The 25907-nt window shown below is 36.1% G+C and overlaps 1 protein-coding gene across 2 annotated transcripts in view; it reads right to left on the bottom strand.

The window, feature by feature from the left end:
* The window catches only part of LOC126876194 (venom serine protease Bi-VSP-like), a 219207-nt gene that overhangs the window by 33649 nt on the left and 159651 nt on the right, over window positions 1–25907 (bottom strand). The window lies entirely within an intron of this gene.

The following is a 25907-nucleotide window of genomic DNA, read 5'->3' as shown; positions in this document are numbered from 1 at the left end:
AATTAAGAAAACCAAAACGTTATAAATAATAATCTGTATATCTTGTGTATCAACATGTAATTGGATATTATAATAATATAGGAATGCTATAATAATATAGGATAATAATATAGGAGAATAGTAATATAGAAAAAAACTACATGCTTTTAAACACCTTTAATATCGATCACATAAATTGTTATAATTCACAATGATTACGCATACATAAAAGACCCCTTGATAGTAAAATTTACGATCAAAAGGCAATTACGTATCGTTTAACAACATTTAATTTATAACACCTTTTAAACATTTAGACAGATTAACACATAACACTTCTTATATATAAACATCAATTCGAAGTTATCAGCTTGGAGAAATTGGTCGATTAATACCTGTAGATTGTCTGTCTCGATGAAAGACTTAAAGAGAGCAAAAACATGATAATGCCGCTAATATAATATTCCTTCTTTCTTGTATCTGTCTGCCTCTCAGGTCGTTTTACTAATTACAATAAGTAATTTCGCCTTCTTTGCGCTCTCTTTTAACGCATTCGAGACCGAAAGAAATTCATATCAGTCAGTAGGCAAGGGTATAGTATACATATTTTATATATAACTTATGTAGTAATGTATATATCATGTTAATTTCATATTTTTTTCAATATAGAATTATTATATATATATATATATGACTGTACATAATACATTATAGAATAACATAGTATATAATTTTATATTTTAAAAATATGAGGCATACTATTTAAGATTGTCATCGATTTAAAATCAAAGTATGAAAAGGATACCCTGGAGAGAGTAAAACACAGAATCATTCTAACTAAACATTCAGATCGTACCGACACCTAGGTATCGTCTTACAATTAAATCTCGGTCTCGAATGGATTAAAATGAAATACATACTTGCAGCTTCAACATCTTCAATATCGAGAAGATTCAAACTTTACAAATAAATGTAAATTGCGATGTAAAACAACGCGATGTAAAAAGGGAAAAAGGAGGAAAGAAGGAACAGGGAAGCAAAGAGAAGAAACGAATTTTTCATTTTCTCTTGCCAGGAATATAAGATGCTAAGTAATCTTCCTAAGTAATCTCCTCCAGCTTTTTCTAGTTTGATCAATAATTATTAGTACATGTTAGGAAAACAAATAGAATTTTTGTTCTCAAGCGAGGTATAATCTAAATTTTGTATGTACACAAAAATGTTAAATATCTGTAATAAACATGGTATAATCAATTTTTTTACATAAAATTATATTGTATAGGCTATTGTTATTTAAACATTTTAAATTGGATGAAGAAAAAAAATGACGCAAATAAAACGTAGGACATTTTAATTAAAGAGACTAATATAGAGATTTATCTACTTAACTGTGATTAAATCATCTCCACTTAACGCTCTACCTCTTCTATTAATTATGCTTCGTTAAACTATGATTACAGAGGATGGGTTTTTTGATAAAATGACATTCTGACAAATATATATAGATCGATATATATAGATATAGATAGACAAATATATAGATTCTTACAACAGTAGTTATGAATGAACAGTAGTTATTGTATCAATTCCGTTCTTCAGAAGCTTCATTTGTGAAAAGACAATTCGCCAGAATATGGATTCACTGTAGTTATAGCTATAGGATTTCAATCTAGTTGACAGACTTGCTTTACGTAGAGAATATCTGTCTCTTGTTCTACCTTATCGCGATTCTCTCCTCATCTTATACGCTTTGTCGAGCAAAGTAATATTGGCATATATCTCGGCTCTGGTTACAATCATTAGTTTCCGCCTAAACGGTTAGAATCACATAGCTCGCGCTCTACTCTCGTTTATTCAACATTCAGGCCATATGGTCGCATGCGACGAGTTTTATGTTAATTCCGACCGATTACAATACCTTTCTTTCGTTTACAAGGAACGACGAGACTGGCAGTTGCGTGATTTCCAATGCAAAAGCCGCGATATCTGCACGATAACCTAACCTCAACCGATTTTGTTGTACTATTCTTACGTGGACTTCGTTTGTACCACTTTCGTAACAAAAATAGAATACGTAGAACACAGCATTCCGTTATGCGATATTGTCGATTCCTAACATCCGAAAAATCAGAGATAATTATTTCCCTACAGTTGTACATTTGTGTGAAAAATTACGAACGTAAAGTTGTTTGGTGCATGCACAGTCCTCCCCTCCGCTGCATTTGCGTGGACATGCTAGAAAGATTCACTTTTCCACGGTGAAACTGTATGTATTATAATTTCATTTTTACAAAGGTCGAACATCCTACTATGCATAAATTTAATATTAATATAAGCAGGTTTCGTGTTAAGTATTACATCTGACGTATAAGCACACGTGTGTACGAGCCTTGGTTTTAAATGTCTTATAGTAGACACCGAAAAGATTATTCAGTTGGATATCTGACTCAATATCAATATTTTACTAGGAGATAACATGTTAAGAACACGTTGGTGGATGGCATGGGAGATGATGAATGAAGACATACTTCTGTGAGATACATAAAATAGTAGTCAGAACGTATTTTGGCGCTTGGGGACAGCAACAGCTTTTTTTTTTTTTTTATTTATTTGTTGGAATTACAATCAATTCTCGCGTTGAGAATTTTCAGTAATTTTTCTGGCGTGGCGCAGTGACATGGCTGTTTATTTACAATAAGTTAATACTTATTATAGATAGGTATAATTTATAAGTATTATAAGTAAGTGCATTAGCTTAATTTGGATAATTAAATGAATCTAACGTTTAGGTCTAGCGGGTAGTGCCTCTTCAGCCTGCGAATCTGGTCCGTCGTATCGAGTAGTCCAGTGATTAGGGGGTTTCGGTGTTTCTTGACTCTTTTGCTATATCTGTCGCTATATTTTGCTATTTCCTCTTTGACTGTAGGTATCTTGAGGTCGCGATGGATGGTTTCGTTGGTAACATACCAAGGTGCGTCTATTAAGGCTCTTAGCGTTTTCGATTGGAATCGTTGTAGTATTTCGATGTTGGAGTTACTTGCTGTTCCCCATCGCTTCCTATATCCCTATATTCCGTACTTGCTTCGCTTGGTACTTTTATAATTTTCGCAGTTACAATAAAAAATTTAATTCTTAACAGATTAAAGATTTAACCTCTTGCTTTATAGTGTACAATAATTTTTTTTTTTTTTTTTTTTTTTTTTTTTTTTTTTTTTTTTTTTTTTTTTTTTTTTTTTTTTTTTTTTTTTTTGTATAGGTTATGTGATCCATAGTTTGAGTAAGCAGTACACACACACACACACACACACACACACACACACACACACACACACACACACACACACACACACACACACACACACACACACACACGCATTTACGTGACAAGCTTTCATTTCAATCTATATTTAAGATTAATATTTTATCAGTTTCTGTTCGTAACAACATCGAAGTAGTCAATAAGTTTGAGGAGTATAATTAAGGAAGCTATGAAGCAAGAGGTTAAGAACAAATTCTGAAAGAGGTTATGTACAACTCAGTAGTACTGCTTTACATTACTTTGCGAATTACTTTTCAAGCATAAAAATAGTTTAACAGCCACTTATAGTTACTTCCTTACCATTACATTCATTAAATTCGTTTGATTTTGTAAACTAAATAACCACGCTGACCAGCCTCTTATTTAAAATAGAATTATTTTGTCATATATCCAACAGTTTACTTTCTCTTCGTAAATATTATTAATAATTTTATCAATTTCGTATACTTCCATCCTTCGTATAAGTGACAATAAATCAGAAGAGCTTCATAGCAATATTGAACAACATACAGTCAACTACAGCACCATTAGATACATCCACCATACAGTCAACTACAACACCATTAGATAACAGCAATACAATAGATTATTATTTTCTACGTGTCATTGATTCATCATCATCATTTTCCATTTTTTTAGCATATGTAAAAACGTATCTGACGTAATCTTACCTCGCTCTTTGAGTACAAAAATCCATTCAAATGAAACAAAGGGAAAAGAAATAAGAAAACAAACACTCACATACGAATCTTCATTACATAACTGTATGTACTCCTCGAGGTATAATTACTCAGACACGTTACAGCGTACCTTCTTCGTTCCCTGATGGCTGATGTTGATCGTTGACGTTTATAGTGAAAGAATTTCGTCAACGGCGCCATCTGGATCCCTGTTGAAAAATTAAACTAGCCGCAACAGCACCATTAAGCTCATCACCCAGAGTAGCTTTTGTTGCTGAGTCGTGGAGGAATTATTATCATCAACGACATAAACTTTACCAGTTCCGGTAATGTTCTTCATGTGATCCAGGCATTCGAACTCGCAACATCGCTTTCCAAGACGAAATTTTTTGCATGTCTGTAGTAAAAAGAAATCGATCAATTGTACAGATCAATCGTCACTCGACTGCTCGAGAATTCAGATCATCCAGAGAATAGAATAGAGACGTGGAAAAATGTAGTGCGATCATCGCAGTGGGAGGAAATAGGGGGATAGGGACCAAATGAATGAACGAGATGTTAAGGACAACTGACGATAAGTTCTTCTTTTGTCGGGAATTGCATGTTTGTGAATGGTTTGTGGGTGGTTAGGTGGAGAGAATTGAAGAGTTTGGAGGTGACTGGAAGAGTGTTTTGGGCAAGGTAGATTGCAGAATGGTTGCGGTAGCATTGTGTTAATTATGGGTTTGTACATGTAATCTTTGTATGTATCACTACATACAACCTAACGTATATTTTTAATAATACATCAGAGTTTTAGTTATTTCATAGCTATGAATTTTATACTCTATAATCTTGACGTTTTATTTCACAGAAGCGTTTGAATATCCATAAAAATTAAATGAACCAATGTATTCATTATCTTATAGAGAAGATATATTATTTTTAATTATGTTCCAATTATTTATCATGATCCTGATTTCCTTATTCTGAAAATTTGAAAGGAAGTTTTGTAGTTTGATACTTTCAGCGACAAAGGGTCAATATTGCTTTAGTATATTTCGTCACATATACATGTATATCTATATGAATTGAGGACTGCTTCTATTTCTATGATAAGAGTATTACGGTGTTAAGCTCATATGTTTCTGTTTCTCCACTCGCGCTGCGCCATAATATCCTTTGATATTTCCGATCCTCTGGTCGTACGAGGAATTGCCGATACATTTTCTCGATGTCGCCAGTGAGTACGTACTGATGAGCGCGGAATCTAATTAATATACAAAATAAATTGTGAATTGATTCGAGAATATAGGATTTCCCCATTTTCATGATTATCGTGATTTTTGTATAAATATATTTTTTAAGATACTAATAATTAGGTACTTATAAATTAGTATTATCAATTATTTTGCATTTATAATTCCGCCTCTAGTATAAGTGTTAATTGAAAACTAACTTTATGTTTCAAAAAGTACTAGCAAAGTCGTTGAGTAACAAGCCACTGATGCTAACACAAATAGCATTGTCGTAATTAAATATTTCTAAATATTCATTTTTCATTTTGAACCTGTAGAAACAATTTATTATATATACTATTAGCTAAGTAATTGCATATTTAATTAAGTCGAAATATAAAACTTAGTTATTTTAATAATTTAAAAAATAAAAAACTGACAAACATTTCAATTTAATTTATGGTTGGAACAAAAGACAGTTATTCTTCATTAATTGAAATATTGCAATGCAGAGTACTTTCCAAAATACGCCGAGAGTATTCCTGATGGTGAAACGAGCGTTGCTTCATCGAACGCAGCTAAAGAAAACAACATCTATGTAGTTGGTGGTACGATGCCTGAAATAGAGGGCGCTAAATTGTACAATACCTGTACTATTTGGGGTCCCGATGGAACTTTGATAGCAAAACACCGAAATGTAAGTAATATATTCCTTTATGGCTTTGAATTTGAAAATATTGGGGTGAAGAAAGTGACTCTATCTAGGAATAATTTAGGAATATACATATGTACATACGTATACTATAACCAATTCTATAATTTACGGTTTATAAAATACGTTATGATACGGGAAACGCCCATTTTTGTTGTAATGTGTTTGTTGTTGTATAAATTTTTCACATACTTAAAATATTATTATACTTATTTTTTCTCCTTTTTAAACATTATTAAATGATAAGATTTTTTAATAAAAGAAAGTGATAAAAACGCTGTCAGTTATTAAATAAAAAATAATTAAAGTTTAGGAGTTGGTAACTTTGATATTAAATTACAAAAGTTGCAGCAATAGAATTAGCGACCACATTTTTATGTTATTAGGTACATCTATTCGACATCGACATTCCTAATAAGATTACTTTTCGAGAGAGTGATTCACTCAGTCCTGGTAACTCCCTAACGACGTTCGATGTGAAGGGCTGCAAAATAGGTATTGGCATTTGCTATGATATTAGATTCGAGGAAATGGCACGCATTTATCGGAACAAAGGTACAGTAACTTAATCGATCAATACTTAACTAGCAAAAAATTAAATATCTTTCTTAAATATATTCTATATAAAATTAATATAATCTGTAACTCTGTATAAAAAGAAGCTTAATTTAAAAAACCAGTATATTTGCTGAAAATGAAACAAATAAAAGAATTAAAAGCACAATAAGAGGACTGTCCTCGCATATTCAGAAATGATGGAATGTGAACCGTGCAACTACGAAGTTAATTGGTATTCGGTGGCTTCATATTTCCTGCTTCTCTGGGTTAGGTTGCCAAATGCTGATATATCCAGCGGCATTCAATATGACCACTGGACCACTGCACTGGTCATTACTTCAGCGTTTCAGAGCGAATGATAATCAATTATACGTTGCCTGCATATCACCGGCTCGTGTTCCTTAAGCAAGTTACGTCGCATGGGGACATACACAGTTGACCAATCCCTGGGGAAAGATTCTTTACGATTTGGAAACTCAAGAGAATATGGCAGTCACCGATATCGGTAATTTACAGCTTAAAATTAAAAGCGAGAGATCCATGATGTAATTAATTTTTAGTCTCGTTAATTTATCGATTTAGCCATCTTCCTCTGTATTTGTTGAATTTATTAGTAAGCATTACTTATTACTTCGTATGTTTCTTTTTTCTATCAGATCTAAAAGTTGTTGAGGAAGTAAGACAAGACGAAATTTTTTGCATGTCTGTAGTAAAAAGAAATCGAATCTGGTCCGTCGTATCGAGTAGTCCAGTGATTAGGGGGTTTCGGTGTTTGTTGACTCTTTTGCTATATCTGTCGCTATATTTTGCTATTTCCTCTTTGACTGTAGGTATCTTGAGGTCGCGATGGATGGTTTCGTTGGTAACATACCAAGGTGCGTCTATTAAGGCTCTTAGCGTTTTCGATTGGAATCGTTGTAGTATTTCGATGTTGGAGTTACTTGGACAGCAACAGCTGGTGATACTGTCATACACCTCCATTTATAAACTTTCGAAAATCGATGTGACCTTCAAACTTTAGTGTATTCTGTTTCACAGCACAAAATGTTTCCGAAACGTACGTTTATTGTTACAATAAACTTGACTAGTGGCTCTGAAATACTATCCTTGAAAAAACAATGGGGAAATTGGAGCAAAAGCAGAAGGAAATAAACAAAGACCTTGTTGGTTCGTAAAAATAAAATATGCTACAGGAAAAACTTTTTCCAACGGATTGAGATGCGACAAGCTTTAAAAGCTATGACGCGAATCGAGCGTTTGTCTACAAGAGCGCATTTTCGGTGGATATATATGTCGGAATGACATTGGGGATAGGGTTGTCGGTGTTTGAGGAGTCTTCATTGAAGGTAGCCATCGTTGCGGTGTAACGAAGATACGATTTATTGACACAGGTATGAATAACACAGGTTTGACAATCTACCACGGCGGTGAGACGTCCGCGACACTAGTGACAATGGTCTCCGGTTCGATAACGAATCCGCGGCCAACGGGATGACAGATGGGCGTTCTCGCTGAATCTAAGTCTGATTCGTAAAAATAATTGCTGAGCGTAAAGACGTTACTCTTTGGTCGACGGGAGCGCGTAAAAGAATGCCTGTCCCGTCCCGATGATGCCACAGAGGAAAACTATAATGGGGTGTGTCTAAGGACACGAGATCATCGGATTCGTCGAGGAAAGCCTTCGTTTAGGAAGTAAGGGAAATTGACGTTGCTGCTAATTGGTCAATCTCCATATCGGTGGTTAGAAAAAGATGGTAGCCGCCCTCGAGGGAAAGTTGCTAGTGGGAGACGTCGCTCGTTGAAAAATATGTCTCCCCTATCTTCCCGTAGTTGGGACAAAGACTGTTTGTCTGTTTGAAGGACTTTAGTTAACTAAACCTTAAGATTTATAACGGGCCCTCGGGCTAGCCGAACATGTACTGCGGAGACGCATCGACATCTGGCAATCATCTTACTCGAAGAATAGGGTCTGCGTGTGGCGAGCCACGGGACAGAAACCGTGGGAATGTTTACTGTCGCGTGTCGCCACGAATATTTCTTTTAAGGAGAGCTATAGAATTACTCCATACCTTTGTTAGGCAAAGCGTTCATCCCTTGACCGCGGCTACGTTGGGCGACAGACTGTCACCTCGAGCCAAAGCTCACCGTCACTAATCTCGAACAATTACAATCGGATTGAATAACTACAATAGTTTAGTTACAGTTATAGTAGACTTTAGATTGCAATGTTGCGGGGCTATCCAAAGGTTCCGGTGTCCTTTCATCTCCGACATATAGATATACATGTATATGTGACGAAATATACTAAAGCAATATTGACCCTTTGTCGCTGAAAGTATCAAACTACAAAACTTCCTTTCAAATTTTCAGAATAAGGAAATCAGGATCATGATAAATAATTGGAACATAATTAAAAATAATATATCTTCTCTATAAGATAATGAATACATTGGTTCATTTAATTTTTATGGATATTCAAACGCTTCTGTGAAATAAAACGTCAAGATTATAGAGTATAAAATTCATAGCTATGAAATAACTAAAACTCTGATGTATTATTAAAAATATACGTTAGGTTGTATGTAGTGATACATACAAAGATTACATGTACAAACCCATAATTAACACAATGCTACCGCAACCATTCTGCAATCTACCTTGCCCAAAACACTCTTCCAGTCACCTCCAAACTCTTCAATTCTCTCCACCTAACCACCCACAAACCATTCACAAACATGCAATTCCCGACAAAAGAAGAACTTATCGTCAGTTGTCCTTAACATCTCGTTCATTCATTTGGTCCCTATCCCCCTATTTCCTCCCACTGCGATGATCGCACTACATTTTTCCACGTCTCTATTCTATTCTCTGGATGATCTGAATTCTCGAGCAGTCGAGTGACGATTGATCTGTACAATTGATCGATTTCTTTTTACTACAGACATGCAAGAAATTCCGTGTTGGAGAGCGATATTGCGAGTTCGAGTGCCTGGACCATCTGAAGAACGTTACCAGAACTGGTATAGTTTATGTCGTTGATGATAAGAATTCCTCCACGACTCAGCAACAAGAGCTACTCTGGGTGATGAGCTTAATGGTGCTGTTGCGGCTATTTTAATTTTTCAACAAGGATCCAGATGGCGCCGTTGACGAAATTCTTTCATTATAAACGTCAACGATCAACATCAGCCATCAGGGAACGAAGAAGGTACGCTGTAACGTGTCTGAGTAATTATACCTCGAGGAGTACATACAGTTATGTAATGAAGATTCATATGTGAGTGTTTGTTTTCTTATTTCTTTTCCCTTTGTTTCATTTGAATGGATTTTTTTACTCAAAGAGCGAGGTAAGATTACGTCAGATACGTTTTTACATATGCTAAAAAAATGGAAAATGATGATGATGAATCAATGACACGTAGAAAATTATAATCTATTGTATTGCTGTTATCTAATGGTGTTGTAGTTGACTGTATGGTGGATGTATCTAATGGTGTTGTAGTTGACTGTATGTTGTTCAATATTGCTATGAAACTCTTCTGATTCATTGTCACTTATACGAAGGATGGAAGTATGCGAATTGGGAGAAGTCAGGTTGAGAGATGCAAGATTTATACGCTCGTTCTGTCAGTTATCCCAGTGTCTGTTACGCGATAGAAAATGAACGAACTGAATAATAAATGCATTATCGGCATGAAGATTGCTTGATGTAGGCCACCGCTTTTTTTCTATCCTTCCGATACCATTTTTCTTTTTTTTCTTTTTTTGCGAAACACTTTGCTAGTCGTGAGAAGCAGCAATTCCCTTCTGCGAATCAATTACGGTTCACGAGAAATTGTATTATAGCCTGGAACGTATTCAAATTATCTTCAATTATTCTCGGCTGTTTCCATTTCCATTCGTCTCTTACGTAAGTACTCGTTTGATGTACGTACATAGTGAGACAATAATCGTTAACACCTTTAATGTCTTCAGTATTATAGAATAAGACGCGAAAATACGTTGAAACCTGACTTTTAGATTCGCGAGACTCTATAAGGCTTCGAAAGTCTCTTGTTTCAGGACGAATAAAAAATTGTAGATGAAGAATTACATTGCGAGGTCTGTTAAGGAAAATTTTAAATCGTATCGTTGTAATAGGATTATTTCAGAGAGGGAAATTACGTGTTGCGTGCGAAGCCACGAGCTTTCTTTCAGGCTAATATACATAATTGTCCTATCGAACTTTCCATCTAAACCGTTGCGCTCACACGTGGATTTTGCATTTCAATTTTCTTACTTACAGTCCAGTCCAGTGAGACCAAGTTAAATTTTTCAGCCCTCCGAGGTAGAATATGTTTTATAGAGAGACGTACAACGCCATGAAGGGGAGACAGATCAATAAATTGGGTTATCTTTAAATTACTGACAATCATTTCATCGACGCGGTTTCACCGACACCGAGTCCCCCGGCAACGTCTGTCAAAGCTTATTTACCGATACACTGAAATCAACCACAATCATTTTACCGACCTCTTCCTTTGCTGACAGTTATTATACTCGCTGTCATATGTTATCGTTGATTATACATCTTTATTTACAAATTCGTTCCTGTGTATAACGAAACAAAGGAAGAAACGAAAATGATACGTTTCATGACGCATTGTTAAATTATTAATTAACGAGAGTTACATATCTACATGAATGCTTTGAAATGTCAGTTATAATTCATGAAAATGGATACAAGCCATTTTACTATACATAAATAGAATTATAAAGACATGTTACGTACTAATGCTTTTACGAAATATATTTCTGTATACGTTTGACGTTTCTGTATTATTCCTTATGTGCTTTCTGCTCTTGTGTTTAGCTCGTCGGAAGTAAAAATACGTTAAGCGAATCAGCTAATCTATTCGAGCGTTTCAACGGCTCAGTCTTCTCTTATGCAACTACCAAAAGAGAAGATAAGTCTTTGGTTATACAACATTTCATAACGTCCAAAGTAACGGGGCACTAATTAGTTGCAACTTTAAGACAGACCAGATATCAGTCATCGTCCGTAAATACATTTATTACGATCGTTTAAAGTTTAAAGAAACACCGTTATAAAGTCGTAATACGAGACAAAGCGAAGAGAAAGTAAACTGTTGGATATATGACAAAATAATTCTATTTTAAATAAGAGACTGGTCAGCGTGGTTATTTTGTTTACAAAATCAAACGAATTTAATGAATGTAATGGTAAGGAAGTAACTATAAGTGGCTGTTAAACTATTTTTATGCTTGAAAAGTAATTCGCAAAGTAATGTAAAGCAGTACTACTGAGTTGTACATAACCTCTTTCAGAATTTGTTCTTAACCTCTTGCTTCATAACTTTCTTAATTATACTCTTCAAACTTATTGACTACTTCGATGTTGTTACGAACAGAAACTGATAAAATATTAATCTTAAATATATATATATATATATATATATATATATGTACTACTTACTCAAACTATGGATCACATAACCTATACAAAAAAAAAAAAAAAATTATTGTACACTATAAAGCAAGAGGTTAAATCTTTAATCTGTTAAGAATTAAATTTTTTATTGTAACTGCGAAAATTATAAAAGTACCAAGCGAAGCAAGTACGGAATATATGCGGAATATGAATCGCTCAACTAACCAAAGAGCGGCTCAGTGACAAAATTAGTAAAGTAAAGACCACAAATATTACAACATTATATTCTACCACAAAATAATTCTCTATACAAAAAAGGTACACAACGAATCGATTTTTCACAACGATAAGAGTCAACAGAACCAATCAAGACCAGACGAGACTCTCATAAGACAACGATATCAGAGGGATCAAATCAGCGACTTCAATCTATGTTACAGAGTATAGTTATCAAGAAAAATTGCTCTTTTCATGAAAAGTATGGTAATGATACTCTTATAACACATTGTATATCTGGCAGTCGGATGTGCCCGTGGCCATCGGAAATGTAAAGACGACGCTTTTAGAAAGTGATAGCGCCATCGCGTATTAAAAACGCGTTAGAAGAAGGACGGTTTCGCTATCCAAGGCGAATCGAAAAGTGTGCGTGTTGCGAGAATCAGAGTTGATCGAGACGTCGAAGCATAGAGTCGTTAGAATTGAGTTGCGAGTGTTGTCGAGTGTTAGAGTTGCTAGTGAGAGAGAGAGAGAGAGAGAGAGAGAGTTACCAAATAGTTGTCAAGTTATTTGTTGTAAATACGAGCGTTGCATTTAGTTTTCCTGTTAATCAAACATCGTTTCTCTGTCTAACTAATATCTGTATTTTCAATCCATTATTAATATATTCCGATATTACAAGTGGGGGCTCGTCCGGGATTGAATAAGACAGAGAAACGATACGATTTAACGGAGCTATTTCTGCGGGAGTAGAAAAGAATAGAATAAAATGGCAAACGTTGAAGACGAACGATTGTCGGGTGAAGAGGATTTGACGCTGGAGGAGCTGAGGAGTAAGCTCGCACAGATGAATCTGCCTATATCCGGTGCGAGATCAGTGCTGGTTGCCAGGTTGAACAGAGCGTGCAAACCTGGTCGATCTACTCCTAAGGATTCGAAGCGTGGCGAAGAACCAACAAACCAGCGAGATCTAAGAAGCAAGCAGAGAGCCGAACGCAGTCAAGAGGGAGAGGAAGACCTCGAGAAGCTGAGGACGAAAGAGCTGAGAGCGCGTCTCGTTAGCTTGGGGTTGAAGGTAACGGGAAGAAAATCCGAACTACGCGCGCGGCTACAGGCGGCCCTAGAAGGAGACGATGTATCGTCGGAAGAAGAGAGCTCCGACGAAAGTGAAGGCGAGGACGATAAACAAGGCGCGCGAGAATACAGGAGAGGCACGCGAGCGGTGTATCAGGACCGCGATGAGTAGCAGCAGAAGGTATGCGTCGGTTCGATGTTGAGTCTTAAAGACGTGGAAGACTCATTAGAGAAATTCAGCGGGGATGATCTGCTGAGGGTAAATCAGTGGGTGGAAGACTTCGAGGAAATGGCAGAAGTGTGGGGTTGGTCAGACGCCCACATGGTGGCCTATGCTAAGAAATTACTCGCAGGCTCCGCTCAGGCCTTCGTACGACAAAAACGATGCGCGAAGTCCTGGGCAAAGCTAAAAAAGGCGTTGAGGAATGAGTTTGAAAATGTAGTAAGCGACCAACAGATACATGGCGAGTTATCCCATAGAAAGAAGAAAGCAGATGAGAGTCTGCAACAATATATGTATCACATGTGCGGGATTGCAAAACAAGGAAGGGTTGATACGCAATCCTTGATAGACTACATTATTCAAGGCATTCCCGACGAGGTCGCGAACAAGACTGTGCTATACGGAGCCAGGAATATCGAGCAATTAAAAGAGCGTTTCAGGCGCTACGAAGCGATAAAAAGAGATATGGAGATGAGGACGAAATTTGAGGAGCCGAAGAGTAACAGGGTAAAGCCGGTGGCGAAGCTGTCCGAAACCGAGAGGAACAAGGAACCCGGTCGATCTGGAGATGCGAGGAAGACGCGATGCTACAATTGCTTCAAATGTAGGGAGTACGGACACATCGCATCAAGTTGCGACAATTTGGGTGAGCCCTCAAAAAAAGTTTACAGCGTGTTTCGGTCGTTACAAACAAGGCGTGGTAAGGATGTTAAGATGGAAAATTTCAAATTGAGCGCGTTGATAGACACCGGTAGTGAGCTGACTCTAATGCGAGCAGATCAGCATGTGAAAATCGGAGCGCCCAGATTAAGTCGGGAAATCGTTGGATTTGGCGGTGTCGGTTCCGGAAGGAATTTTACGCTCGGGAAATTTTCCACGAACATTATTATAGACAATGAGTCGTACTGTATAACCATACACGTAGTTCCAGACACAGTGATGCAACATTCGCTTATTATTGGCGCAGACTTTTTGGACACTGTTGAAATAAGTATAAAAGGGGGAGAATCTTTTATTAGTAGAATAAAGGACGAAAATCCCGATGAGTGTCCGGAAGTCCTCAAGATAGATGTAGAGACACAGGCGAGTGAGATAGATTTGTCACACGTTAAGGACATGCAACATAGGCTAAAAAGAGATTTGAAGAGAACCAAAGCATTGCTAAGAGACGCTCAAACGATGCTGGAGAGATCGAAAGGTGACTCGACGGGTAAAGCAGCTTTACGACAGCTGAAGAACCAGTTAGAAGATGCAGAATGCGCTAGAGCAGTTGCAGTTAAAGCGAAACAGGCACTGGAGCAAGAACCGAATGAGACGCAGGCTTCGTTGCAGGAAGTACTGCGGCAACGTTCCGAAGCAGAAGATCGTGTTAATGTAGCTAGTCGCGAACGAACTGAGCTACTGTCGCAATTGGAAGAAAATAAAGAAGAGTTAGCAGAAGTTTTGAAGAAGTATCGGGCAGCTGTGCAGCAAGTGTCGGAGGAACGGAGAATAGTGGCAAGACACGTGGTGATTGGTAAAGTGGACCACGAGATGGTGTCCTCGTCGGATTCTTGCGGCCAGCAGGAGGACTTAGCGAACATCACGAGGAGGAAGAATCTGGCTAAACAACAGCAACAGGATGTTGTTGATGATATTTGCGAATTTACTGAGAAGGATAGCGTTGCGGATGTGAGGGTTGTTTCAAGTTTTCGGATAGACTCGAAGAGAGTGAATGCAAGGCGAACGAAAAGACAAGGGAAGTCGCACGTGCGGAATCCCTCCAATAATATCGATATACAGAGGATGTGGATGACGAGGACGACGATGGGATTGTCGAGGACACGATGAACGTGAAGACCTTCGAAAAAGAAGAGATCATAGTCTCGGTAGATGGTAAGTTGTTAACGTCTTCCATGTACGAACCGAGCCTACGAAAATGTCACGATGCTGCCACGACGATCAAAGCCCCTGACAAGAGTGAAATGGGTAAACAAACAACGGAGAGGAAGATAGAGGAAGAGCGAAAGAGGAGCAGTAGCATCGAGGACGAACAGGCCGCGGTGTTCCAAGAGGAACGAGATCAGCTGCGTGCGGACGCAAAGAGACGGATTGAGGAGATCCAAATCCGAAACAAGCGGGCGTATAACAGGAGACGCAAGAAGGCGACAGCATACAGGACGGGAGATCTAGTGGCAATCGAGAGGATGCAGAGGGGTCCCGGGCTAAAGCTGCATCCGAAGTTTCTTGGACCGTATCGGGTGATAAAAGTCCTGCGAAATGACCGATACATAGTGCAGCGAGAGGGGGAGCACGAAGGGCCACGTACAACTTCCACGGCAGCCGATCACATGAAATGGTGGAATGCTGACGATAGTGATGTAAGTGCGAGCGGCGCTGATGAGCACATCTGAGGGCAGATGTGATTGTCAGGAAAGGCCGATTGTAATATCGTAGAATAGCTTTGATTGGAGATCGGCTGAAAATAGAAAAACCGTGTACGTCGTGTTTCTGTGGTTCGTTTACATGTAAGAGTGCCTACGTGACTAAAGGCACGTAGTTGGTAGTTCTTACATAGGTATGAGGGAAACAATAGACAACGTTAGAAGAAGGACGGTTTCGCTATTCAAGGCGAATCGAAAAGTGTGCGTGTTGCGAGAATCAGAGTTGATCGAGACGTCGAAGCATAGAGTCGTTAGAATTGAGTTGCGAGTGTTGTCGAGTGTTAGAGTTGCTAGTGAGAGAGAGAGAGAGAGAGAGAGAGAGAGAGAGAGAGAGAGAGAGAGAGAGTTACCAAATAGTTGTCAAGTTATTTGTTGTAAATACGAGCGTTGCATTTAGTTTTCCTGTTAATCAAACATCGTTTCTCTGTCTAACTAATATCTGTATTTTCAATCCATTATTAATAAATTATAATTAATCGAACAAAATTACACCTTTAATATATTCCGATATTACATTACCGTGATGTAATATTTATCATGCTTATTTTGTACGTAAAACGAATCGTTGGAATATTCCCGAAGCTAACGAAGCATTTCCCAAAAGTTAAACCGAAGAGATTAACGCGAATAGTTAAATGAAATTTTTCCATTAACTTGCTGACCAACCGGCAAATAAAAAATCATAAAAATTGTTTCAATGTGTTGAGGTCACGCATAACTTCTTTTTTCATTGACGATTACCAAACAGGTAAAATTTCGAAATTGTACGAAGGCCACGTGACCAGATCGTATTGGAATTTGAAGTGCATGGAAAAAGACAACTCGAAGTACAAACCTTGAGCTGTACTACTCGAAGTACAAACGTGAACTAATGGATGCAGAAAAGCAATTAACGCCAAACATCCGAACAGCATCTTGGAGCCCGTCATTGTTCTGAAATAAAAGAAGTGACGAATTAAAAAGACGCAGGACTAATAATAATAAAGGAAACTTAGTTCGTATTATAAATTGAATTTACATCAGAAAAGAAGCACGATCAAGCGAAACAGATCGTAGAAATGACAAATATCATCGATATACGTTTCAGTGTAATTTCACTTTTGAAAATTATTTAGTTTAATACGATCGTATTCATCGCTCCGAAACTTTCATTGTGCTGCAATTTGTGCTGCGTCTTTTTAATTTCTCTATCTTTCTGTGTTTTCGGAAAAATTACTTGAAAGATTAAGAATTGCTTGCCTTATTTTATTTTCGATTAGTTAGGATTTGATTATTCCAGGTAAGGTTTATTATTTATAACAGGTTTTATCACTTGTTTATTATTTAGGAGTTTGTTATTTTAGGATTAGTACCTTTTAGGATTTCTTATCCTTCGAGTTTCTGTTTCAGATATCTAGGTCTATTTCAAGATGTTTTATTACATTAGGATTATTTATTCGATTAAGATAATTTAAGAGTTTCACAATGTACAAAGAAATAATCGCGTGAAATTTAGATTTATGCTTTAAACGTATTAAACACGCGGTAATTTCAATGTCTATAGCCTCGAACGTGTTCTGATTAGTTGTGTCATTGTCTGTGACATTGAAATCACAAAAATCCATTGCAAGTGTGCTGTCATGCAATGTGGATGTAATTGGGTTTTTTGGGGTTAGGTTGGGGTTAGGTTGTATCATCTGATTTGTACAGTACTATTTTAACGCAAGGACAGGAAAGTTATTATATATTTCCCGTCCATTATTTGAATCGTTGTGAAGTGTAACGAATTATATTCGATTCGAGGAGATGTTAATGAATTAGCCATTTCATATGTAATTACATGGAAATAAAAATCATTGCAAAAGTAATTGATCTAATGACAACGGAATTTCCAATATTTTTTTGTTTCGTCACCTCTTTTTCGTAATATATCTTTTATAGGTACGTGATTTATTAATCGTTCGAATGGAAATAATTATTCGTATAATATTCAAACGATTCTAGCCATAAAATAAATTAAAACGATACCTGTCAATGATATGCAATCTGCGTATGACGTCAACCTCGATCTATGCTTATACAAGAAATTTTATCAATCAATGACTAGATATACAATAATCAAATATTATAAAATTTCCTGAAAACCTTTAGGTGTTAATATCTTTAATATTTGCAAGTTATTGTTTAGCGCTAATTAGTTAGAATGTAACAAGTGGTGTACCAGAATTGAGATAATTAAGCCACACGAACAATCTTATTTAGATCTTTTTAATTTTTTAATTCTCTTTTGCTCTAATACTTCGTAAAATTAATCTTCATTAGCTACTACACTTCATAGAATAACAAGAGATAATTTTTCTTATATGACGTTTCATTCATAAAATCTATCATTAAAGTATATCTTCATAAAAATATCATTCCATACTAACGGTATATTTGGTGTCATACGAGATAACAGTTACCAGTGATGACATATGTAACTTTATAAAGATATCTCGTTTTATTATATATTAAAAGAATGTACTCATTGCTGCTATATTTCAGATGAAAAAAAGGCGGCAACGATTTTACAGTAAAATCGTTCGTTTACAACTGATTCATTTACATTTCATGATAATACTGTGCATTCTGAATATGCTATGATTTGGTTTAAAATAATAAATAGTCCATTCTTGCATACTATTGCTCCAGCTTTACTTGTATTTTCGATATTGGTATAAATAGAAAGACAATTAATGTCGTTCGAGTCTATTTTCGGATCATTTATATTACGTTTAATCCATATAGTTATCATATGAGACATAGTATCGTAAAATTTGGAAGAATAAAACGTTCGTACAGGAAGTACATTTTATAAGAACTCCAACAAATCTGCGTGTGCACCTAAAATACAAACTGATAGTGATAGTGATTGTTCATAAGTTTATATACATTATCTAATGTCAATCGAAGGTATCAATTCTTTTTCTCCATAAGAGTACTTTTTCATTTATATGTGTTCAAAAATACATGTGTTCAACCGTGAAGCATATGTCACCTACAACGAAAAAGAGTTTTCCTATACTTAATATTTCCTTTATATACCTATGAAAGTCTATTCTTCGCGTAGTATGAAATTATGAATAAATCTGGAATATTGTTCAATCTGAAAAGAAAAATAACTTATTGACATCATTCATTGATACGAGATTCAGAATGTTTGTTTTGTCTTGCAGAAAAAGAAGGCAGCCCTCCCTTTCTTTTAATGTGAAATAGAAAGCGAAAATTTGAAAACAGATTTTTTGGAAATTTACTTGCAAATATCGTTTTCAATATCGTGATTTTCTTCCCAATGGTACTGTACTTTCAAATTTTCCAGTATCCCTCTAAAAACAAAAAGTCGAACCTCGTTATTGTTAACGTAGGCATTACAAGGAAGCGAAGTATTAGAAAGCAGCTCCTTTTTATTATGGATTTCTCTATAATCATGTAAATAAGAAATTCCGGAAATTTTTTCCTCAAGAATTTAATTCTTGTGTTTTGATTGATAATTATTACACTGCATACAAACTTTTCGCATACTGTTCGCGTCTAACAGTTTCCTAATAATAACTACTTCAAAATTACATATGTTCTTGCACGAATTCAAAAGTACGTATGATACAATTACAATTGATTCTAAAATAATAATTATTTAAAGATATTAAGATACTAATTAAACGTTTCGCTGTATTTCAAAATCTGGAACAACAAATTTTTATTTATAAAAAATGAAACTGTCTTTATATATTCTTTGTCATGATGCTATTTCTTATTACCGTGTCGACATTTTTTAAAATTCATTTTGTTATCTCTACGCAATAGGAAAATTCATATACTGCTTAATATTTTTTGCATATTATCCATCCACCGCATGATATCTTCTGAAAAATCAAAATATTAATGTTATATTATTACAATGCTTCTTAAATATCAATTTTTGACAAATTTGAAATCCAATATATTTTGCACAATTATTATTTATCAAAAAATTCCAAGTTAGTAACTTTCTTTTCAAATGGCAAATAACATATACTTTGACTTACCTGTAAGTTTTTGTTCCTAATCATCATTTCCTCTTATAGAACATCATTATTGTTCTTATAATTACTACCAGTGTCATAGATATTGTAGTGGCTACAACTGAATTAATAGAAAATGATAAATAACTGTGTATAACACTAACACATAATTGTGTATAACAATGACAGATAACTTTTACTTACATATCTGTCGATAAGGGATTACTTACTGTGATATCCTGTTGATGTTTCTTAAGGCACTTGATTAGGTGCGATACGGTATCATTCCTTATGGTATACTGTAGATAAGTATTTTAGAAAATAACAAGAATAAATCTAAATTATTCAGAGGTTCCAGTTTCGGCTTAGACATAAATACAGGACCATTTGCAAAGAAGAAAGGGTGCGTTTCTACAGCCTCGTTATAATAACCATGAATACCAATCTCTGAATTACTGGTTACTAAACATAAATATCCTATAAAATTTAATATATTTCTTTAATTTTTAATACATACATGAGTTAGTAGTTCTAAATTATGAATCATCCTACCCGTGATATTACGCTTTTCCTTATAATATCATCACTCGAGTGAACAACATTAAGATCATGTAAACCATGTCATCCTATCTTACTGCGAAGATACTTAGTTATGTTATCTAACATTATAAAAATATCATCAAATTCAAGTCCTTTTATTCACATCACATGGCCACGACGATCTGGTTCTTCGTTATATAATGTTCTAAAATTTGTCGTATATATAGGATGTACAAACCGTGATATCAAGGTATCAGTTCTTCCTTCCCAAGGGACAGTTTCATTAAAATTCTGATAGAATTAAAAATTAATTATTAATATTCTAACAATCATATATGTTAAATACGTTATAGTCAACGATATATACCTGAGCGAATGTAGGGGTGATTCCTTGATAATTATAAATGTCATCAGCCCACATCATTGTGCCACTTCTTTGTACTCCAGCCTCTAGATTAACAGCCTAAACAAACATACGAAATTTTATAGAAGCTGTACAAAATATAGTATATATGCGCAATATTGAAGCGTTCAAGGGGATATAAAGGTAATGTACATCACATACACGTGTACTCTCATGCAACAAAATACAATTAGATTTAATAGTATAAGCTCTTTTATTCATCATAATAGATTGGAAATTTAAGTGTCTTACGAGGGTGAGTAAAAAGTTACCCGCTCTGTCGGTGTAGAATTTATTTTAAGCAATTGTCAAAAAAGACATACATCATTTTTTGACATAATCACTCGATTTCTGTATACACTTTGTCCATTTGCCGAAGGACCTTTGTATTTTCTCATTAAAAAATGTTTTGGGCTGAGCTGCGAACCACGAATGCATCGTCGTCTTCACCTTTTCATCAGCTTTTTCGGCATCCATCTCGCACAAACTTTTTAAAATCCAAATCTGTCGTGCACTATTGCATAAGCAGAGCCGTGGCTGATTTGCAAATGATTTGCCACATTATCCAGTGTCACTCGTCTATTCCATAGAGCATAAGTTCATGAGCACGTTCAATGTTGTCATCGTGGATGTGGACGGGCGTCCAGCTGTTTTTTCATAACACTCGTGCGATCTTCTTTGAACTTTTGTGCCCATTCAAACACACTTCGTGACAAAACACTTTCTCCATAATGTGCATTAAATCTTTGATAAATATAGGCATCAAACATAACCTCCGACCACAAGAAACGAATCACAGCATCCTGCACTGTTTTCCTGCAAATCACCATTGCAAAGCGCCATTACTCGCGCAGCGGTCACAAACGAATTGACGTAACACAAAGAAACCTGCGCAGCAGCACTGAACAGATATTGACGTCATACGAAGAGTGCAGATGGATCAATACGGTCGACAGAAGTTTTAACTATCTGGAGTGCGGATAAATTTTTACTGAGAGTCGTATAGGAATCTATAATCTGTAAGTACACCTTTGGCTGAATGGAAATTTCTCTTACATATAGTCAAAAATGCTGAAACTGTGTATTGAATTGGAAAGTGATAAAAAATAAGTGAAGTTTCGAGGTTGCATGTGATTGCATGAGTACACAGGACGTTTTTAGCGAATAAAAAATAATTTTGAAAGACACGAGACTTATCTTGTATTTTATGCACTCTCTGTGTCCGAATTTCCAGAAGCTCTCTATCTTATGAAGTGTTTTAGATTAGCCGGAAAATTTTGTACGTACGTACAAGAAGTATACGATCTAAGTGGAATATTCCATTATTCTCTTGATACAACAGAAACGAAATTTACAGAACTTCTCAGAAAGTTGGTTTATTATTACCAAATTTATAGAATTAATACACGTTTATCATCTTTACATACCTAAGTCGTGGAGGTTTATCGTGCGTAAAAAATTAGTGTCGTTTCAAAGTTACATTTCGTACATTTTAAGCCTATAATTTGTAACGTACAAAACAATGTAAATTTGAGCTGTTTCTTATCTCCACAATAAGAAAATCCAACTTTACGTTTTTTACACAATGATATTTATGGAACAGTAATATCATATTATTGCATCGCTTGGAGAATGAAGTCAAGGTACGATGTGACCCTAGTGTAAACGCTGGGATACCCAGCTGTGCCGCACTTATAAGCATAAGACACAATACCTATTAAATACGAGGTTAATTCATGTTGTATCAGCAGTGGTCCGCCGCGGTCAGCCTGAAAGGATCGTTAAATTTTTAATCAAAGATACTGAAATATATCGATCGAATTGTATTGAAATTATACTTATATACAGTAATAATCTTCTATTGATTTGTGTATTGAAATACTCCAATTTATAACGTACATGTTATATGTATTTTGAGCAAAACTAAGATTAGAAGGAAATTAGATTAAATACCATAACGAGGTGTGAGAAGTGGGCAAAACTATTAAATTGTGTTTATCTATTATTTTTAATGTTTAAGACGTCGATTTGATGTTAATTCGAATCGACGTGTCTTCAGATACCGTATAGTTTGTAGTAACTCTGTAACTTAATTACCGTACAAGAATCCTCTCCACCCTGAGCATGTTCGGCGCATATTATACCATCAGTGATATCAGGTGCATTAGGAAATTTGGAATAAGCTATTTTGCATTCGGCGTTCTTAATCACTGGCATTTGTACTTCCATTAATGCATTACGTCGTGGTCGTCCTACGAAGAAAATAAGAAAGATATTTAAGACTGGAACTATTTAATTTTATTATAAAATTGATATCACTTACTATATCTTAATGCTCCCGATCCAGCAACAAGGGGGTTATAGCCGACGAAGTTGCTCTTTCGTAGGGGCTCTTTCGTACAAATGGGATATACGTACCCTGAAAAATAAAAAAATAAATGAAAATGCAGGAAACGAATGACCAAAAGTATGAGAAAGAATTATACACGCTTTATGACACAATATATGTGTACAGTAAGAAATTTCAGGATATGATACTTCATTAATACTCAATAGCATATATATATATATATATTTGAGGACTTACTCGAAAATGGCACCTCCTCCACCAATCTAAGAATGACAATATTATGATTGTGTATGTTTTCTATTCCATCCATATGTGCACAATGTGCTGCGGTCAAAACATGCCTAGCCGATATCAGGGAACCTCCGCACTTCCATAGTGGTTTGTCTGGGTTTCGGGGATTACGAAAACCTAATGCAACGATCCATGGCCAAGCGCCTAAAATGCAATAGTCATAGTTGTGAATATACATAATTTTTTCTCACATAACGGGTAACAACGATTATTACCTATTCGATATTCGATCATACAGCAGACGATAAGTACATACGTACAAATACTCTGAAATAGAGATTTGATAAAGACAGAAATTAAATTTTTATTCCAGTGGAATACAAATTATTAAATAATTCTATATAATTTCTATTTGAACTATACTGAACTATAAAGTTCAAACGTGTAATTTCTGCCCTAACAGTTTTTGATCTCTATCCATATTATTACTCCTATATCAATTTTTTATTTCAAGCAAAAAGATACTCTTCCTAACATGAAGTAAAAGAAAGAAATAATTCAAGTTAATAAGTAAAGTTACTACCGATAAAATCATAGCATTATTATTTAGTCTAATTGAAATGTACATTGATGTGCTGTTTAATGCCTTTAAAGTTCATTCTTTGCAGCAAATGGCTTATTATTAATCGGAAAGAAAGACATAAAACGTACCAAGTTCAGCTGGTTTACCATCGACCACCCTGGTATGAGAGACGTTGCTAAAACCACAGTATGGTGGTCGCAAAGCCTTATACTTATACACAGTTTTTATTAAAATTTCTCTCTTCTCTTTGTTTGGATCGTTCGGACAGCAAACGATCGTAACATTGCCCTGGTATCTGCACACTGATCGTCTATAAAAATCGGTGGCTGTACGGTACTGTATCTGCCATATTTCTTGCAGAGGTTTACATTTTCTGTAGTCAAGGCACCTGCCTTCTTGATTGTCCGGTGTGGTACATTCTGGATCAAACAATTTTAAAACATTTATACAGTTCAAAGATGCGTAAGAAAGCGACACCGATTACTCAACTTTCGAAGTAAAAAGCCGATCAAGTCCACCGGATTGCCCTACAGACACGTATTAATCCGTAAGAGTTAGTCATCATGTTGATAATAATTATCTAAAGAAACTTTTCACGTGAAAATATAAAATTTTAATTGATTAGATATTGTGTTAGCCATACTTAAGAAAGAAAATGAAAATGAATGAAATGAAAGAAAAGGACTACCTTCAACCTCATGTTTTAAATAAACACTTTGTCAGTTTTGCGGTAAATAAATTCTTAGGAATTCAGGACAGTTTTTAGTGAATCATTTTGTTTCGACCGTTCGCGGAGAGACGCGATCGCGAGATAGCACGTCAACGAGAGTTGTAAGTTCCCGTTACGATTAAATAATCGACGCCACGAACTGATCGATCCCCTTATTTCGATTATGATAATAAGGGTAGTTCAATGAAATTCCACAGAATTAACACAAATAAATTAATGTTTATTTCAACAACTTATTAACTAGAAAGATATAAATGGAACAAAAAAAATGTAACTGCGTTTTGGTTGATAAGTAATGCGCGACATACCACATGTGTTGACGGTTCGACTTCTCGAAAAGTTCTGAACGCCTTTCGATTTTTTTCGTTTTTTCTGGAAGGCGACCCCCACTACGTTCGGATCACGCCACATTCTTTTACTGCGAGGTAAAATACGGGCCACGAGTCGACGTTTCTGGAAGTCGCCCTGCTTAATGAACCATGCGCTTGCCACTACAATGTTTGTTTGCCGGGCAGACGCGACGATCCGTCTGCGACATTATAGTGCCGCGATCGATAGTTAAGAATATGACCTATTGTAAGCCGCATGGCGTAACATTCTCCCCCCGTTGAGAGGGTACCGATCAAACTAGCGAGGTGTGGTTGAAGTTCCCATCTTATTTCGTCTCGGTGGCTAGTTGTTCGGGTTTCTCGAGATCGGGTTGAATTGGCAGTGGGACAAGCCTTTTGACGCCCCGATCCAAAATGCTCTTTGCCGTCTGAACTGTAGCTGTCCGGATGACACCATCGGCGCCTGGTTGAACCTTGATAACTCGGCCCAGAGGCCAATGCATGGAGGGAACGTTGTCCTCTCTGAGGATGACGATTGTGCCCTTTTGGATGCTGTGTCCACCCTTGCTCCATTTATTGCGGTTGGTTAGCTCGTTCAAATACTCCTTATGCCAGCGGTTCCAAAAATGTTGTTTAAGCTGTTGGATATGCTGCCATTTGGAGAGTCGGTTCGATGGAATGTCTCTGAAATCTCGATCACGTAAGCACATTAATGAATCGCCAATGAGGAAATGTCCGGGAGTGAGGGCTAGGAGATCATTTGGATCGGTGGAGATAGGAGTTAGCGGGCGGGAATTGAGGACTGCTTCTATTTCTATGATAAGAGTATTACGGTGTTAAGCTCATATGTTTCTGTTTCTCCACTCGCGCTGCGCCATAATATCCTTTGA

The sequence above is a fragment of the Bombus huntii genome, unplaced genomic scaffold (assembly GCF_024542735.1).
Source record: "Bombus huntii isolate Logan2020A unplaced genomic scaffold, iyBomHunt1.1 ctg00000067.1, whole genome shotgun sequence".
NCBI classification, from domain to species: Eukaryota; Metazoa; Arthropoda; class Insecta; order Hymenoptera; family Apidae; genus Bombus; species Bombus huntii.
This window is presented reverse-complemented; position numbering and strand designations above follow the sequence as displayed.